Consider the following 12,322-nt stretch of genomic DNA (forward strand, 5'->3'; position numbering starts at 1 on the left):
CGTTGAGCACTTCCAGTGCCACTGCTGAAACTGCTACTGTCACTCGTGGCACTGTTTTTTTGTTTTAGTACAAAATTGTTATTGTTTAGTTAAATGTTGTAGTTTGTTTCCCAGGCACCAGGTGCAACATAACTGTTGAATTAGAGTTTGCCATGGAGCTAATTTGTATCTACAGTCTCAGTGCAGGAAATCGTTAGAAACAATACAGTGCAGTACAATTATTAAAGTTAGGCTGACATCATATAAATATCATATGTTTGTCATTTTACTAGAATATTTGCATTGTCTTACACCATTTATACTGTTAATCATTGTAAAATTCAATATAATTTCAGCAGCTATTTTAATGCTACTACAGTTACTAATATTTATTATTATTATTATTATCATCATTGTAGAGTTTTTACTGTTGTGATTTGGTGCGACATAAATACAACTGAATAGAACTGATCTGAACCATTATTACTGCTGCTGTTACTAGTGTGACAACTAGCACTGCTTTTAAGCTACTATGACTACTAATATTGGAACTAGTATAATTATGATTGCTACTACCTAAACTATACCTCATACCATCACTAGACTGCTATTCTCATTGCTAATATCATGACTACAGAGGGTTGGTGAGATAGAAGAGGATGCTAGGAACAGGATGAGATGGAAGCAGATAGCCCGTATAAGAAGAAGGCTTTTATTGCTAATGTCATTACTAATGTTACAGCCTCCAGTAATGGTAGTCAATGGTAAAGATGAGGTTGGAGTGATCAATTTAGATCATAAAGCCATAAAAAAAAAGTTGACTGAGATGATAGTGAGTGGTCAGCTTGTTTGCTGATAGACGCCTGTATAAATGCAGATTTATCAGAGAAGTTTTGCTCACTGGCCATAGAGAGGATACAGGTTCAATACTCCTTGGCGATGCTAATGGTACACCTTTGTCTTTGCTGTATTTCTACTGCTAACACTGCTATTATTGCCTTTGTTACTTCAAATAGTACAGCAGCACAGGGCCCAATCAATAAATCAATCAACCAATCAATCTATTTATTTATAAGCAAACAACACAGGTTGACCAAAGTGCTGTACAAAGAGAAAAAGTAAATAATAAATAAACAAACACACAAATAGAAGATAAGATAAGAAGCTAAACAACTCCGTCACAATTAAAAGCTATAGCAAGTAAAGATGCATCTTCAGGCGGGTTTTAAAAATGCAGAGTGTTGGAGAGGTCCTCATTTGAAGAGGCAAACTGTTCTGAGGTTTAGGCGCAACAATTGCAAAGGCCCAGTCTCCTCTGTGTTTTAGTCTGCTTCTAGGAACAATCAGAAGAAAGTTATCAGCTGACCTTAGAGTTCTGTTTGGAGTATGTTTAGCTAAAAGATCAGAGAGGTAAGAGAGAGCTAATCCATTTAGAGACTTAAAAGCAAGCAATAAAATCTTAAAATCAATTCTAGAATGTACTGGAAGCCAATGTAAACGAGCCAACACCGGGGTAATATGGTCATGTTTGCGTGTGCCTGTCAAGAGTCGGGCTGCAGCATTCTGAACAAGGTGATGACGAGAGAGCAGAGCCTGGCTGATACCTAAATACAGACTAATCTAGTAGTCAAGCCTGGTGTAATAAATGCATGAATTACTTTCCTGCAGCAGGCTACAAAACATTCTTACGTTTTGCAAGTGCCCTGAGCTGGAAGAAGCTGCCATCAAAGAACACCCCCAGATTGGGACAACTGGGATTACTGTTCTTATGGCTGTTTTCACAAATACAACTACCTGTGCTGCTATTACTGCTTTTGCTTATACTTACTAATTCCAGGCTACATCTAGCAGCATGAAAGTTGTTGTAGTGTTTTTACTGCTGCAACTACTGATGCTGCTGTTACAACTGCTACTACAATTATTGCCACAACAGCACCAAAGCAGTGAAGTGTAATTATAAATGATGTCATGAATGATTATCATCAATTCCATTTTGCTGCTTCACTTTCACATTATTGACTTAATGGGACACTTGAGTGGAATCGGGCCTGTTATTAGTAGTTTTTTGCTCTGAAACACAAGAATCTGTTCATTGAAAAGTATTTTGTTTCCTACTACTGCTGCTGGATACAGTAAATACCTAACATGAGCTTGAGCGGGATTACAGTTTGAGTTTAAACATTCTTTCCCTGCTAATTGAATGGACCATGGCTCATTTACCAGAGTTTCAGCCTCTCTCAGTTGACACATACCTGAGTCAGAGAGAATTCCTGTAATGAAAGGAGAAAAAACAAGGAGATGAAGGACAAAGTCTGTACACTGCACCCTGTAAAGACTTCACTGTTTCCTCATGTAGATTACATCTTTGCTCATATCAATAGACAGCTTGTTAAAAATGTCAGGAAGCCCTGGTATCTTGATGAGCTAGAAGTTACTGGAGTTTGTGACTAATTGCAGGTCCCAAGATATTTTTCAAGCAAAATTTTGCTGGAAATTGTACTGCAAGAACTGTAGTGCTGCTAGCATTTGAGGACATGCAGAGCTCAGAGCAGTTACTCACTGCAACAGTCACATGAAGCCTACAGAGGTTCTTTTCTTTGCCCCACATACTAATTGGTTTCGGCTGCTCCATTCAAACTCACAAACACCTACACATATGCATATTATGTAAGCCCCAGATGGACTTAATTAATCAAATTGATTTATTTCCTCTGGTAACGCTAGCAATCTGCCAAAACTGAAATGGGTAAAATGTGTGCTTCTTTGATCACAGGCAATACCCTCAAAAGAGCTGGCATTCTCGCCGAAGAACCACTGGCCGGGAGATAGATAAATACTTCCTTTGTATGACAAGCTTCTTGCATATGGAAGAACACAAAATAAAAATCATAAGTACTCACATGTAAATGTAAACAGTTTGAGACTTTGGTCTTAGGTGGGTATCAGTTGGATCTTTGGTATGATTACTAAATGCATATGTTAGATACAGTGTTTGTACCCTTTCTAAAGTGTTATCATGGGTTGGGTGCTCATGCTGTAACAGGATTTAGCATCACCAGCTGACCAGCTGACCAGCTGACCAGCAGACCCCTGGAGAGTTTAATCCTGCCATGTAAACAGTCCACTGTGTGATCTGAACAGGTTTACTTCCCTTCACACACACACACACACACACACACACACACACACACACACACACACACACACACACACACACACACACAATTAATTCAACTGTGACCTGTTTTGTTTTTGGAAATGTTGGGAATGCACTTCCAAGAACAGTTTTCACGAGCAGCTGACCCTTCACAAACACACACTGAAAAACTGCAAAACGACTACTCTTGTAAACTTAGCCTTTACTCTAAACTTTGTCTAGCCTGAACCTTACATAAACCTTAACCAGATTTTCATACTTTGAGTTGAACGTGCGTGGGTCCCTCAATATAAGCGTATAATCATGTCCCCGCAATGTGAGTAATACAAGTATAGACGCACTCACTTCTATTATTAGACGCTCTCTTGAGATACTAACAATACTAACAGTAACTCATATTTGTTTTCTAAAAAGTGTATTTGGGAACAAAGATGCCCTCTGAGAATTGTGCAATGGGGCTTTAATAAAACTGCAAAGAAGCTCAGCTCTTCCAACTCCCCCATCCAGTCGTGCTGCTACCACCAACACAAACAGTCACACTGGTACAAACACCCTTCTCGACTCTAATGCACTTCTTAGACAGCTTAGTTGGCTTTTAGTTAACCTGGCAAGTCTCATCCTATTTGATGGATTAACTGCTTTGCCTTATGCCTCGTACTGACTCTCACTCAAAGCCATACAGATACTTGGCAAACAAACTGCTTTGTATGCTGATTTTTTTAACACACTGTGGTTGGAATTGACCCTAACCCTACTTTCAAATATTAACCTTAACCTTATCTTTTTGTGAAAGTCAAGCAGAACCTTTTTGTTTTTAAAGTAGGCAATTTTTAATCCATGTCAGCTACAGGTAGAATGATTATTTCTTAGCTTCCTGATTCCTGCTAAGATCTGGCAGGTAAAAAATTTAATATTCTGATAGCAAAGGATTAGGGTTAAAGTCATCACCATGGACGACTTAGTCCTCACAAGGTTAAAGATAGTTAATTGTACGCATAGCTGTCAGTTAGGGCCTATTCACTAGACCATTTAGTTTATTACAAACATACAACACATGTTGGCTGACAAGTGTCAAGACTGGAGGTCAGGAATGTCAGAGTTAGCCAACCATTTATTTCTTGCTACTTACCACAGACACATCCTGTCTCTTCCTGGAGGATTTGTAGTCCAGATGGAATATAAAATCCCACCAGAGCACTGTGCCCAAAACAAATGTAAGTGGCAATACTAATTTAGTTTTGGCTGAGTCAGAGCCTTCTTTGAAAGCCATGTCCAGTTCTTCTTAATGTGTCTGTTTACAATGTATCCATAGAGGAAGGTGCCCTAGGGACATTAAAATGAGACTTTTTAAACATTAAGTGACCTTGTTAATGTTTCCATTTTCAAACAGCAGGATACATATACAGTATGTGTAATCCTATGCACAGTGTAGTAGGAGTCTTAGCATGTGACATGATGACATCGAAAAATTTACTGTGTAGAGATTATTAAAGAAGACTGTGACATTATAGCTTTGTCATATAATTTACATTTTTTAAAACATTTATGTCATCATATTAGCTTCTGTACTTTCATTCTAAGATCACAAAAAAAGAAAGACAGTCTGCCCTAAATCCCCCAGGGTCCATACATCCTGCTGATGTTTGCTCTTCTTCCTTTGTTATTTGTTTAACCAATCAAAACATGATCGGGACAGAGTGCATAACCCGCCTTTCAAGGTCGTCAACCAATTCTGTCGTCAACAGACGTCATGGGTCAATCTTTTATCTGCCTACGTTTGCCTACACACATTTGTTTACAGGAGGGAATTATGTGAAACATTATACGTATACCCTCAGTTAGCTCTTATTTTTTTTCACTCATTAGAGCTCCTTTTACTAACAGTTTGTTTCCTGAAGCCTCTAACAGGCTGTTGCACAAACAGTTTAGTCATATTATAGTCTTATAGTCATATAAGCCTTATTTTTGAAATCAAGTATCCCATTTCAGGAGCTAATGGAAAGCCGTTAGCTTGCTATGTGAGTGGGTGTTTAATAAATACATGCTGTTAATGTGGAAGAAAGATGGTATATCAGACCCAAGCACATTCATGGCATCGCGTTATGCAAAATGCCTGCTGTGAGATTTATGTCTCCATTCTGTTGAATTTCCTGATGTTTTATACAGTATAGTGACAGAGTAGATCAAGTGCTTATAATATTGCTTTCATTTTTTATTTGATTCAATAAACAAGTATGATTTAGGCTTTTCCATTAATGGTACTGCATTCTAACTTTAAAACAGCAGTTTACTTTCCTTTTTTATGAGCAGTAGTTTGATTATTCCCCTTTTGAAGAAGACCAGAAAAAAAGACACAAGAGCATGTTGTGGCGGTGTAAAGGATAGGAATAAATGGGATTGCACAAAGCTGTAGATAACAGAGAGTCACCATCGTCATCATCAGGAGTGGAAGAAGGAAAACCAATATTTAGTCAACGACAGCAACACTGCTGTCATAGTTTCTGGTAGCAGCTGAGATATTTTAATGTTTTAATGCACAATAATTTTGTCTTTTTAACATTTACCTTTGTGCTTTATTTGTACACATATTAATTTTTTTAACTCTTTAACTTCTGAAGCCTAAAGACACATACACCGAAGAAAAAAACAAGTGATTGGGGCCGATGGGTCAAATAATGTAAAGCATCTTACAGATCAGGAAAAAAACACAAAAACTTTAATATCAATATTTTATAACTTTAAAAACACACATATTTACACTGTGTAGATACTTGTGGGTCACCTGAGTCTCATATGCTCTTAAAGCAGCATATGAGAACCTCTCTGTGTTCAAATACAGTACTCTTCAAGACATGTATGTGTATGACACCAAACTGTCCAATCAAATTCTTAAACAAGGCAGGTAGCTCAATGTTAATTGGGCAGCGATGAATTGCGCCCTGAGCTCCAATTGAAACTCAGCCTCAGACGCTTGTGACTGAAAAACTCCCAAGTGGAATTTGGTCAGTGCCTACAGGCAACAACACGTTATATGAGGAAACTGTACATATGTATTTAATGTATGTTGTTTTAGATTTTGTTCCTGGTTATATTTTTACGGCCCTAGCACCCTCTGTTGACGAACCGCCACTGCTGACAGTTGTTGAATCTGTTATTTTAAAAAAATAAGTACAAGTCCATAGTTCAATTCCAGCATCAGGCTGGGGTCTTTCTGTGTGGAGTTTGCATGTTTTCCCCATGTTTGCGTTGGTACTCCCCGGGGCCTCCGGCTTGGGGATAAGTTAATTGGAAACTCTAAATTGCCCGAAGCTGTGAATGTGAGTGTTGAATGTGAGTGCAAATGGTTGTCTACGTGTTAGCCCTGCGACAGACTGCAATATTCCCTCTAAGCTGCGCACGTGCGCACTGCTGGCACTGTGTCTGGGCACAGAAAATCTGCGTTGCGCACAAAAAAATCTAACCTGAATTGAAATTAAAATTAATACTTTAACAATTCTGTTTTGCAGTGTTAGTCAGTAAGTGACTGGCTGCTCCCATATGGGATTAGAACGATGCCACCTGCGATTCAAATTCGTATATACGCAGCTAATCAACGTCGTTGACAGGCTATGACAGCCGACACCGGTGTTTTAGCTAGAAAAGCGGCGTGGCTGATGTGGAGTGAAGCCACATTAATGACAACGTGTACAACCATTGGAGATGTGAGCAGGACAGACGGAACAACTGACGGAAAAAGTGTGGACTTTATACCAGTTTTTAAATTGAGTTGATAGGCCACGTAAAGCCAGAGTTATGATAAAAATATATGCAATGTTTGGTTTTCTTCCTGAGTACTATCATAGTTTATATTTACTGCGGGAAGACACGGTAAAAACGGCGTTTTATAAGAAAAAAGGCTCGAAAGCGCTCTCCGCCTGTGAGCAAAATCAAACCCCGCCCCCCTCTTCCTTTCCTATTCGTCCAAAAAAGTACCATGTCGACCAATCAAAAAATGATATGGCAACGTGGCATCTAGATGTTAAGAAACGGGGGGAAGTTTTAGGAGTGACGGTGGTGTTTTGAGATGTGAGAGATTTGAGACATTTAGTGCAAATCCTGTGTAGTTAGTGTGTAGTGTAGTCAATAGTTTTGTTGTGTGCGTCAGAACAATGAGGCGACTGCTGAATGTTACAGGAGTGATACATCTTCTGTTGTCAGGCATGCAGGTATCAGGCTGTTCTTCTCCTTTATCTCGTAGTGGACAGAAATTATTTTTTGGAGTGGCACAAATAATTTTTGTGTCATCAGATTTGATGGAGAACAGCTGATTGTTCTGTCAATAGTTTGAAATGTTTATTTAAAAAAACGCCTCGGCTGCATTTTAAAAAAATAGCTGCAAAAAACGTTGTTGTTTGCATAACTCAGTTACTTTTTTGAAGAAGTAACTATATAATTAATTGCCCAGCATTGGTCATTATGTACTATATTTTGCAGACAGAGAGTTACAGGACTCTCTCCCAGACCACAGACTCATAAGTCAGAGCTTTATTAAAAAAAAGAAAAGAAAAGAAAAGAAAAGAAAAGAAAGTGGTGTTTTCAAAATTGGAGTTCAAGTTATTTTTTACTTCCAACAGTGTTAACATACTACACAGGTCAATGACTAGATTTTTTTTTTTACATTTTCATTGTAAATGGGCTAAAGCAGTTAATTAAAAGTAGTCTAACATAAATGTAAACGCTGTAATTTGATTATTTTAATAAACCATGTAACTTGGATGGATTTGATGCTGGCGTGACCACAGTGCACACGTCTGATGTCACTCACAGTGGTCCATTGGATCGCTCAGGGAGTTTGTTTGTTCGCTCAGACACGTGAAAAATTAGAGGGAACATTGCTGACGACCTGTCCAGAGTGTACCCTGCCTCTCGCCCTAAGACAGCTGGGATAGGCCTCAGCCCCCCGCGACCCTGAAAAGGATAAGCGGTAAAGAATGGATGGATGGATGGAAGCACAAGAAAATATTAGATTTATTGTTGTCATAGTAGAACTTTACGGCCTCTTCAGTGAAATGTGCAATGATCGTCAATCTTTAAGAAATGGTACAGGTCGTATTTTCATAAAAGACAGAGCTTGGACTTGATACCATGGAGGAAGACGTCAACGGGTTATTTTTCAGATGCATTTAAAGTGGATCTGAAAGGTTAACACTGAGCATAAATGGTGTCACAAATCTGGCCGACACAATAAAAATCTTTGGGGCTTTACCTTAAAGGTCTGACATTTTGCTTGTGGGATGTGCTATACTGTAAAAGGTACTAAATAAAGTCATCTGCAACATTGTTTTCCAAGACTCCTCAGCTCCCAGATACTGTTTTTCCAGGACAGAGGCTGCAGTGTTTAGCGCTGCTCTCATGGCTATTGCCATGCTCCGCTGAGAATATTATGCCTCCAAGTCTTGCATCTGTAGTCCTAATCCAAACCGTTTACAGACACAGAGAACAAAGCATTGCCTTTATTCAAAGTCCAAAACAGGGGTATTATGTATCCCTCTTCTTCCTCAGTCTGTTCTGATCTAAAAAATGGTTAGCTTCAGTATGTAGTGGCCAAATCATGATTTAATAGCTTTAAATTATGTCTCAGGCTATTCACAGAATCCAGTGATGGGAAAAGATGCAAAGATTATATGATTGTCAGTATTGTCAGGTACTTTTGGACTGGACATCTTGCACTGAGATCATCAAGTTTGATTGGATTTAACAGAACTGACTGTAATGAGAATAAATGCAATATGTAGCAAGCAGTGTCTTCCAAGTATGCTGTTAACATAATTGTCATGGCAAAATATACCAGGGATTTAGTGGATAATTTGATCCAAAATAGCAGTTCACATTATAGCGGGTTGCCTCAGAAGCCCCAGGCTAAGCTGGATCCTTTTTCCTTAGTGTGAAAAAGTTCGTGCAGATCATTAAAATATAGACCTTTAAATTACAGATGAGTTTACATTTTATATAATACACAAAATGCATACTTGGTAAGTACAATTATGGTAGGTACAAATGGTTAGCTTAGATTAGCGTAAACAACAAACAGCTAGTCTGGCTAAGTAACAAAATCCACATTCAAAGATTGTTTCTTCACAAAGGAGAACATGTAGTAAAGCATTGACATATCTCTTTGACTCATCAGAAATTAAGCACAACCAAAAGGTCAAAGTAAAAGTTGGGTGGAAAACTATATCTGACTGGACATCTCTCAGTTAGATATAGTTATGTCCAAAAGATTTTCCCAATTTTTGTATGGATTAAATAACAAAAGTCTATTAGTTATCACTATTTATCTATTTAATAAATGTTGAAGTGCTTATAAGAGGAGAGCTAGCTGTTTCTTCTTGCCAATACGGTTTAACCCAGTTAGCATAAACACTGGTCCAGCATAGCCGGTTAGCATAGGTTTACAAACTATGCTAACTGGCTTCGTATGAGAGTAGTGTTCAAATTATCATCTGATTAAATTTCAAAGTGTTTCTTTAAAGGTATTTGAGTCATCCCCTCAAGAGAGACATTACGTGCATTTACGCAGCATGAGATTTTGCCAGCTTGCTCTTTATTTCTCTTTGGTTTTTACCTTCATCTGCAGCACCTCTCGGCTATGACAGCATGGCAACAACAAAAAAGCTGTTTTATAAAGCAGCTTGGTGGTGAGGTAAGTGGAAAAACAGAAAGGCTGCATTGTTGTTATAGGTAATACTACTGGTGCTTTTATGGAGTCTTTTAAAATCTGACACGATTTATTTCTCCTCGATTATTTACTCTGCTTTAATTTGCAGCTTATATGATGGATTCTGACACTTTGAATTAGGCGCAGACATTGTAGAATCTCATAAGTATTCTTAAAGTCTTGCTGAGCTGTACCCTACCTTGGTCCTAGTTAACATTTAAGCAAACCACTCTGGATCAAATTCAAAAACTCTACTGCTTTTGTCTGTAACTAGTACTTAAAGCAATTTTCTTGAAAAGTGTTACGCACATTCTGACAGTAGTCTGCCCAACCCCGGTAGCCCTAAAGCAGCTTCCTGAAAATTTCACGTGTGCCTCCAGTTTCTTGCTTTTTTTTTCGCTCAGGGCTTGAAAGCTTCATTTATATTTACCCAAAGTTTCCCTGAGCTAAGCCTCTCTGACCTATTACCCAAAGTCCCACAAAACCAGGTTTGTTCAAGTCCCTTTAAAAACACACGTTTTTGCCAGATGTTGTTCCTTGTTTCTTTCCACATACTCATAAAATATTATGTTTAGAAAGGAGGGGGGGGGGGGAAAGAAGAGCGTTGTAATGACATCAGGATCTGCTTGTTGTCCAGAGGTGTAGCACACTGAGGTGCTTTGGATTACTGAAAATGAAAAGATGTCTGGGTGACTGCGACATGAAAAGCAGTTTATCTGCAGTAACATTACACTTTGCTCAGAGGTAATTTCCTGACCTGTTTTCAGCCTGTGTGAATGAACTCTTACTTTCCTTGACTCTGGCCTGCTTCAAAACACCTCTTTTTGAAACACCTTTACATCCAGTCAGAGTTACTCCTCTGTCTCTCTGGGTCATTGTGTTCAATTGGCCGTCACAGCATATCTGGCACCAACGGGTCCACTGTTTTCATAGTTCAAAGAATGGTGCATCTGGGTGACCTGGGATCAAACACTGTATGATTCCTTCAAACTGGAACTAAAATATGTACCTAAACTGCAGGTACTCAAATACATTATATTGCTGGATTGTATTAACTGATTTATTAATATGTATACATTGTTAATGTTGCATCTTGAGATTATTTTAATTACTTATATATGCTGCTGGGTAGCTTTATCTATAATAATATAATATAATAATAGGTTTAAATTTCAAAGTCTGTAAACTAAAAATTGTATAGAGTACAAAGCATCATAGTCGATTTCCAGAGGGGGACATACAATATGAAAGTTTTTTTAAAAGTTATTTCAAGTAGCCATTTTCAGTTTGAAAATGTAGAATACTTATACCAAAAAGTCTGTTTTGTTTTAAATGTGTATTACCTACCTAAACTTTAAATCAGTCATAAAGGGTAACTAAAGAGTTAAGGTGAAAAGTATCTTTATTTCAGTATTGATGATGTTTGTGAGAGCTTCCAGGGTTACTATGGAGAGGGCAAACAGGGTGATCGCAATGGCAAGAGTTTCAGAGATGATTTGATAGAAAGCTGAACTAAAGTCCATAAATGGTGTCTTTGTGTAGCTTCCAGGAGGTCTAGGTTTGGCAAATATGATGTAATCTGATTTTGACTGCATCTTCCACAGACCTGTTTGTCTGGTAAATTAAACTGAAATGATCCAACAGATTTGCCAGACCAAGTCTTTTATGAAATAAACACAGTAACTGTTTCAAAATCAGGATATCAGAGGAAAATATTTATCTACCTCTTTTAAATGTTTTTTAATGAAGACCTGAAGAACTATGATGGAAATAATGTTGTCAGACCTGCTGTGGAGAGACTCCTCAAAGCTTCAATACTGAAAGTTCAATTACTCAGAATAAACACTTAAAGACTTTTAGGTTTACATCAAAATTACAACTGAATAGTGTTGGCACTGTGGATACTTGAGAGTAATTTGAACAGTAAGGTTGTTTTTTTTCTTCTGTTATTCTCTCATTTCCACTTTAGACAAATTTACCATAATCACTGTGTCTGCAAGAATGCTGTTTGTCTGACAATAATTTATCTTTTTAAAAATCATCTGTTTTTTCAAAGAAACTGTTCGATAAAACTGGAAGCCTTGAATTGGATATCTGTTATCTGTATCTTAAAACCACTGGATTCCCAAGTTATCCACTGGGTTTCTAAATTATTCTTACCACAAATGAGTGGTAATAGTCAGTACTTGCTCTGGGCACCCAAAACTAAACCTAAATTTGTAATATTAATTAAATTACTTATATAACACATAGATACATGTTAGCAAAGCTGGTCAAATACACATTGAACGTATTAGAATTTTAATCAAAATAAACATTTTCTGATTTTTGGCGGTGGGCGGGTCATCTATCAAAACGATTCAGTTCTTTCTACACTGACAATATGTCACTAATAGTAGAAAAGACATAATGGCAGGATGTGCTAGAAAAAGTTCAGAGACTTCAAAGAACATTTTTGAATGCACAGCAGGTAAGAATTTGTAGTTCAC

This window comes from Neolamprologus brichardi, chromosome 20, assembly GCF_056152115.1.
Source record: "Neolamprologus brichardi isolate AB-2024 chromosome 20, ASM5615211v1, whole genome shotgun sequence".
In the NCBI taxonomy this organism is placed as follows: domain Eukaryota; kingdom Metazoa; phylum Chordata; class Actinopteri; order Cichliformes; family Cichlidae; genus Neolamprologus; species Neolamprologus brichardi.